This window comes from Podarcis vaucheri (genome assembly GCF_965113315.1).
Source record: "Podarcis vaucheri genome assembly, chromosome: 6".
In the NCBI taxonomy this organism is placed as follows: Eukaryota; Metazoa; Chordata; class Lepidosauria; order Squamata; family Lacertidae; genus Podarcis; species Podarcis vaucheri.
The window spans coordinates 39,640,207-39,648,094 of NC_138764.1; the positions used below are offsets into that span (position 1 = coordinate 39,640,207).

The following is a 7,888-nucleotide window of genomic DNA, read 5'->3' on the forward strand; positions in this document are numbered from 1 at the left end:
GGGGGAAAAGTGTGTCCTATGGGGCGAAAAATATGGTAGTTCTTAATCCTTACCACCCACAGAAAGTAGTAAGGCCCTTCCTGCTCTTTGCTGGTATCTTTCCTTTCTCCTCCCACTCTCTCTCTAGGAGACCAATATTTCCCTGCCTTCTACCCAGGGCCCCTCCTTCAACAATCTACCACCCCCACACAATTTCCAATCTTAAATTCAGTTCCCCGCATTCCTGCAGCAATTTATGAATTTTTTTAATGCTCTAGAAAATTCATCAACTTTTTTTGTGGATTTCTCCAAATAAACACATTTGTGTATGCAATTTTGACTAAGGTACACATTTCTGCAAACAATGTTTCCTGATATAATGCATTTTGTATGTTATTTTCTTGGATATATTCAGTGTCATGCACATTTTATCCCAAAACATGATTTTTTGTAAACATTGGTGTCAGGGAACTGCCATAAGAGGGAAGAGGAGAGGTAAGACGCTCCAGTGATGCAGGGGAGGGAGCTAGCAAGGAGAGAGAGAGAGCTTCCACGGGGGAAGGAAATCCAGGGGACACCAGGGAGAAAGGGGAAGCTGAGAGTACGGCGGAGGGGAGGCTCCGAGACTCTTCCAGTGAAATCAGCGGAGAGAGCACAGGACCTCCGCTTGGCACGCCCACGCTGCGCAGAAGGCTTCCACGCAGAGAATCTAGGAGGAGACTTGGAGTCAAGCAACTTTTATGTTGGAAGAAATTTAGGTCACACCCACTGACGGATTCTGCCAGTGACTAAGACAGTCGCGTTTCAAGGGCTGTCAAACCAGGGAAAGTTTTAGCTATACAACTAGCTTGGAGCAGTTTGCAGTTTACGCACAAGCAACCCCAATTCCCATTACAATTGGTTTTGTTGGAGAATTGAATCACAAAATTCAGATAAGCGCAAATTTTAAGATCTCTGTGTTTTTGTTCTCACATTGTTTTGGAAAGTGCAAATTTGATAAATTTGGCTTTGATTGCAAACATAGTCTAATTCCTCTCCCATCCATACTCTGCACTTTCTTTTCTAGTATGCTTTGTGTACTGTTTAATCCAACCTGAATGATGGCTGCCTTTTAGGATAATGTCAAATCAGAGATGTTTGTTGAACTCTTGTCCTAACTTGTCCACTCCCTTGCTTTAGCATAGGTCTGTGCCGTCTTGGCAGTTTATATGTTGAGACACAATGTATTTTAATTTATTTATTGAAGGTTTTTTTTAAAAAAGGAGAGAAACAAACATGAGTAAACATAGCATAAAACTATCGCATAAATGTAACAGTAGTAGATAGGTAGCCGTGTTGGTCTGCCATAGTCAAAATAAAAAAAATTCCTTCCAGTAGCACCTTAAAGACCAACTAAGTTAGTTCTTGGTATGAGCTTTCGTGTGCATGCACACTTCTTCAGATATCTGAAGAAGTGTGCATGCACACGAAAGCTCATACCAAGAACTAACTTAGTTGGTCTTTAAGGTGCTACTGGAAGGAATTTTTTTTATTTTGCATAAATGTAACGTATTATTTCCTTATCTGTTAAAATATAGCATTGTAGCATATTCATGCTATCCTTATTTTACAATATATATTTAAAACTAAACTCTGCCTTCAGTTCCTTTTGATTTTCATATGTTTAGATTACTGAGCCTGTAGTCCTAAGTGCACTTACTTGTAGTATGTCTGATTGGACCCAGAAAAGACCTTCACCCTCCAGGTAAATATGCACAGAATCACACTCTGGGTCACTGGATGCCCCTGTTGTTGCTGAAATCCTGGGAGATGGGTTTTCATTGCCTTTAGATTAATGTTAATACCTATTATTTGTACTGGCACAAAAATGAGTGTCGCTGTGCACATTTTATCAGTGGAGTCTCGGTGACCTGGTACTTTGTGATACAACGTGACATATTTCTTTTTATTTAAAACGTGGGTATACTGCCTGATAATATTTTTAAATATTAAGCTTAATTCTATTGGCCCTCACTCATGCCTTACTGCATTTGGCCACTGGTTGAGCAGTGTCAACCAAGGACAACGTGACGCACATCTGGGTGTCATCAACACACTGGTGACACTTCACCTGAATCCTCAGATACCCTTTCTCAGAATCTTTATATATGAATGAGCATGTGGAATAAGCTGCATCCTTGTGAGACCCCCTGCAAAGGCAGAAGTCCCCCAGTGCAACTCTTTAAAGTGACCCTGTCAGTAGGAGCAGAACCAGTCTAGCATCGTGCTATGAACTCCTAACTTACAGAGCCAATCCCAAAGGATACAGTGGTCCCTGTTATCAAAAGCTGCTAAGAGGCCAAGGAGAATCAGAAGTGCCACACTCCCGCTGTCTCTCTCCTAGTAGAGGCCATCTATCAGCATGGTCAAAGTTGCTTTGGTACCAAAACCAGGTACCTACAAGAAGATTCAAATTGGTCTCAATTATCCATCTCATCCCACAGAGTCTGAAGGAAGATGGCCAGCATCCACTTGAGCACCTTCATAAAAAGGGGGTATTTGTGATTGGCAATGCTTGTTGCAATCACTTGGTTCAAAGGAGGCCTTTTTTCAGGAGCAAGAATGATGGGTGAGAATTTAATTGATACACTATCCTTTCCAGAGAGATTTAAAGGTAAAGGTACCCCTGCCCGTACGGGCCAGTCGTGTCCGACTCTAGGGTTGTGCGCTCATCTCACTCTAGAGGCCAGGAGCCAGAACTGTCCAAAGACACTTCCGGGTCACGTGGCCAGAGTGGTAAAGCTGCTCTGGCGAGCCAGCACCAGCGCCGCACACGGAAACGCCGTTTACCTTCCCGCTATAAAGTGGTACCTATTTATCTACTTGCACTTAGGGGTGCTTTCGAACTGCTAGGTGGGCAGGAGCTGGGACCGAAAGACAGGAGCTCACCCCACTGCGGGGATTCGAACCGCCGACCATACGATCGGCAAGTCCTAGGCACTGAGGTTTTACCCACAGCGCCACCCATGTCCCTTCCAGAGAGATTTAGATCCATCTAAATTTCACCAGAAAATGATCTAGGAATGGGGACATTCCTACCTCCACAACTACTAACAACTCCTTGTTCAGCACCAGGGCTACCATATGGCCTGCTTTGTGTGTCAGAATGATATGCTGGCATAGCCCCGTGGCTATCATGATGATTCCTCTTCAGTTTATTGGCCCCCATACAGTCCATCGCTGCCTCCAGACACCTGTCCAACACCTTCACAGCACCTCCTGATTCAGATGGAATGGAGACATGGGAATGCATGCTCTCAACATACTGATGACACTGTACTCCAAACCTCTGAATGAGAGCTCCCAGTGGTTTCATATAGATGTTAAACTGCATAGGAGACGGAATGGACCCTTTGCGGACCACACAGCCCAAAAGCCATGTAGCTGAGCAACAATCTCCTAATACTATTTTCCAGTAGCAATCCAGCAGGTAGGAACAGAACCACTGGAATACAGTAGCTCCAACTCTACCTCCTTCAGTCCCTCCAGAAGAACCCCATGGTCAAAAGCACTGGAAGGTCGAGGAGAACCAACAGGGTAGGATTCCCCATCTGTCTCCTAATAAAGGAGAAAGAATCTTAGAGGGTTCAGGGAAGGCTATGTAGCACACAATGGTCTGCCCACTCCCCGTCTCTCAGTACCTGCTGCCTGAGGTGCTGCTTCACATTGCCTCATGATAGGGCCTATCCTAATCCACAAAAGCAATGAGATTAGAATTTTATAAGCCCTGGGAACAGTGAATGAAAAACAGACAATATTTTAACCCTTCTTTAGAAACAGGATAAATAAACTCTCAGTGCTTAACTATCTGCATCCATGCAAGCATTTTGTTTCTTTGTTTGAGAGTTATTTTCCTAATCCCTGCTTTGTTGTTTGGCATTATATGAACAGTATGAAAATGGTCTCACTGCACCATAATTTAACAATGTGAATATAAAACATGGAGACTTCGGGGCTCTTGGTGGCAATCCAGCAACAGATAATAAGACTCCTGTTACGAGAGAAGAATATGCTATGGAAGGACAACAATAGTAGAAGGGATCATTCTCATCAGGTTTATTCATGTTTCATTTATGGAGAAAGCACTTTGTAAATCCAAATCATCCACCTGTGTTGCACCACAACCCTCATAAGCATATACAGGCATCATGTATTATTTTACTCTCACCTTCATGTGTTGAAATTATGGGCAATTGTGTTCACATATTGGGTGCATTGTGGTTGAGTTGTTTTTTAAACAGTAGCACCGTGAAGTTCTACCTTCTTTCTTTGATAAATTCATGAGCAACCATGCTTCATTTTTGTCCTCCAAGCGTTTTTAAAAATAAATAAATTGTGAATTACTTATGTATTATCATTATAATAGTTCCTTGACTGAGCAGTTCTATACTTATTATTACATGGTGGGATATATAGCCCTGCTGCAGGGTTGGAGAAGCCGCCATATCCAATGGAGAAGCCACGATATCTGAGAACATTCCAAAATGGTGGGGAAATGACAAGAAGCACAGTCCCTGGAAACTCTGCCAGTGCCCACCAATCAGAGACTGTGCTGACAGTGAAACCTCAGACAGAAGCAGCCAATGAGCTCGTTACAGTAAGCACATCTTCCCTTGCATCACCACACACATAACATGCAAGACAATGCTAAACCTCCATCAGTCCCAGTGGTACATCCAGGAACAACTTCTGTACTGCAAGTCCCCAGGCATACTGATAGACATGGGTTCAAATCCCCTCGTGCTACTCACAAGGATGGTTTTCGAGGCACATAACAGAGCCCCCAACTCCATGTGCAAGGTGCACACAGCCCTCCAAGGACAAGGGTTCAAGTCCTACCCAGGGAGGAACTCTCCTCTGACAAGCAGCCAAAGGGTGCAGCAAGAACATGGGAAGAGAAGCACTGCATTAACAACGCCATAGGGCATGGAGTTGGTAGGCGCTCACATTTTGCATATCTTGGTGTGGGAGAATCATGTCGGGAGCAAAATAGAGGGAGTGCCTGGAGCTCCAAGCCACACTGTGAACACCACACAGAGCAGTACTCAATCGTAGTAGCAGAGAGGAATGAGACACATCATGGGACATTTGTCTATCCCTGTTCCCATCCCCAGTTGAAGGGATGCTTATCACCATAAATCTAAGAAGGGTATCACAGTTAACTACTTTTAGATCAGGGGACAGCAATTTTTTTCAGCAGGGGGCCGGTCCACAGTCCCTCAGACCTTGTGGGGGGCTGGACTATATTGGGGGGGGAGAATGAACGAATTCCTATGCCCCACAAATAACCCGGAGATGCATTTTAAATAAAAGCACACATTTTACTTATGTAGAAACACGCTGATTCCCAGACCGCCTGCGGGCTGGATTTAGAAGGTGATTGGGCTGGATCTGGCCCCCGGGCCTTAGTTTGCCTACGCATGTTTTATTTTTATTTCAAATCATTTTTATTAATTTTCCAATAAAAAAACATCCAATTAATATATCCAATCATAATCCAATTAAAATAAAAAACTAAAATAAAAAAGACCAAATTATAATCCAAATTATAATTATTGATTTTTAGATGCTTCCCAAAGTTTTACTCCATGTTTTCGCATCTTCCCCTCATGTTCTTTATACTTCCTTCCTTCACTGTCCACTCATTCACCTCCAGCAACGAGGCACTCTAGCAGCTCCATCTTTGAACAATCCGTGCAATTTTCATGCTTTCAGAGCAGAGCTGTTGCGAAGCTGAATGGCACTCTTGATAATACACTGCAAATGTGCTTCCTTTTTATTTTGCATAGCTGACTGGTTCACACGCTCAGCAGAATTCAGGTGAACTTGCACGGCAATAACCGCCTTCATTATTCCTGTAGATAAGTGACACAACTCTGAGTAAATGTAATAATATCATTACAGAGGAGAGGCAGCTGCTGGATAGACCCTCCAATAAATAGAAGCTCAAGTTCAGACACAAGGGCTTCAGAAACCCAGTGGGCTTCCATTCATATTCTAAATCAATCAGCAGCTGGAGAAACTTTCTTCTCTTACTGCTTCTCAGCTCAATAAGCAGCTGTTACGGTATAAGGCATCTTCCTACGTAATGAATAATAACTCTCAGAATTATTTGAAGTTCTTAATTTCTGACATATACAAAAAGCACCCACACACACACAACACACACACACCCCAGTATTACACTTTATTTAAGTTACTGAACTTTAAACTTGGCATGTGTAGATACAGGAATATTTTTAATCATAATCATAAATTTCTTATGCCCTAGCCATCTTACTAGGTTGCCTCAGCTACTCTGGGCATCTTCCAAGGAACATATTTGATGATATGCACTAACATCAGTCTAGCAAAACAGATAGCTTTGAACCCACCCCTCTCCTTTTTTAAGTTTAGATGTGACTGTTTTTATTAAATCTGTACCATTTTATTTCCCATAACTATAATTTATTAGAATTTTGCTTTCTTAGTTTACATCAAACATATATTTGAGCAAAGTCCTGCCATGGTTTTGTAATATCTCTTTCTGACCCAAGCAATGTTTGTTTGCTAGGTCAATCAATAATGTACCCAAAATATGCTGGTTCATCAAAAAAGATGTCCAAGATAATCACGTGACCGAATATCCCTCACTATAAAAGTGGCAGCAACCCATTCAGCTGTACCTTCCTCATCCATGATGAAGGCCTTAATTCTAGCACTGGCATTGACCCTTGTGGGTAAGTATAGATAGGTACTATCTATCAGAAATGCTGGGGGGGAAGTGTTATAGAAATTTCAAATGTAAAACAGTACAGTGGTACGTCGGTTTACAGACACTTCGGGTTACAGATTCCACTAACCCATAAATAGTACCTCGAGTTAAGTACTTTGCTTCCGGATGAGAACAGAAATCGCACGACGACGGCGCAGCGGCAACAGGAGGCCCCATTAGCTAAAGTAGTTTCAGGTTAAGAACGGACCTCCAGAACGAATTAAGTTCTTAACCTGAGGTACCACTGTACCGTGCTTGTTTCATAGCTCTCTATTACAGCAAATAATGGGATGTGGTTCATTTTGGCTCATTCCAACTCAGACCCATTGAAATCAGTGGGTGGTATTCAGTTAAGTCTTTCTCAGAGCAGACCTATTAAAATCAATGGATATAATGTATTTTTCCGAATATAAGACACCCCTGTGTATAAGACGCCCCCTATTTTGGGGGACTCCAAATTAAGAAAATGGGAGGAAATTGCCCCATGTATAAGGTGACCCCCCCTTTTCTTAACATAATTTTAAAGGAAAAAAACCTAGTCTTATACACAGAAAAGTACAGTACCTTAGTCACATCCACTAATTTCAATGTGTCTGGTCTTCTCTGAGTGTGACTGAGTGTGAACTTAAAATTCTTATCAGTAAATGGAAAATACCTAAAAGGTTTGCATGACTAAAACAACATTTTTTTAAAAAAAAAACACCTCTTTTTTGGCACAATTTGTAAGATGCTTAACTGTAAACAAGCTTAACTCTAAGCAGATTACAAAGATTTCATGCCTATGTATTCCCAAAAAAACATGAAGTACAAATATTCATGGAACAAATGCATTTCCTCTGTTTTAACTTTATTTTTTTATCTTTCAGGTTGTCAGCAACAAAAACGTAAGTATCTAAAAAAGAAGTACGCAATTTTGAAAGCTTTTTGGCAGTTTTAGAAATATTTGACGTGATATTTTTCACATGTTGCCTATAATATTTCTTTGGATTTCCCTCCCTCCAGAAACTGAAGGTGATGTTGCCACATATGCAGTCGAATTTCAAAATACAATCAGACTCCCAGGAAAAGGTGCAGGAAGCTCTGGACTGAAATTAAAATGTAAAATTGCCATTGGCC

At 41.8% G+C, this 7,888-nt stretch overlaps 1 long non-coding RNA gene across 1 annotated transcript; it reads left to right on the forward strand.

The window, feature by feature from the left end:
* Nucleotides 1-6,585: 6,585 nt before the first annotated feature.
* Nucleotides 6,586-7,888, forward strand: LOC309534682. Its single transcript, XR_014220836.1, has 3 exons — nt 6,586-6,737; nt 7,639-7,656; nt 7,775-7,888. It is a non-coding gene; the product is annotated as an uncharacterized lncRNA (long non-coding RNA).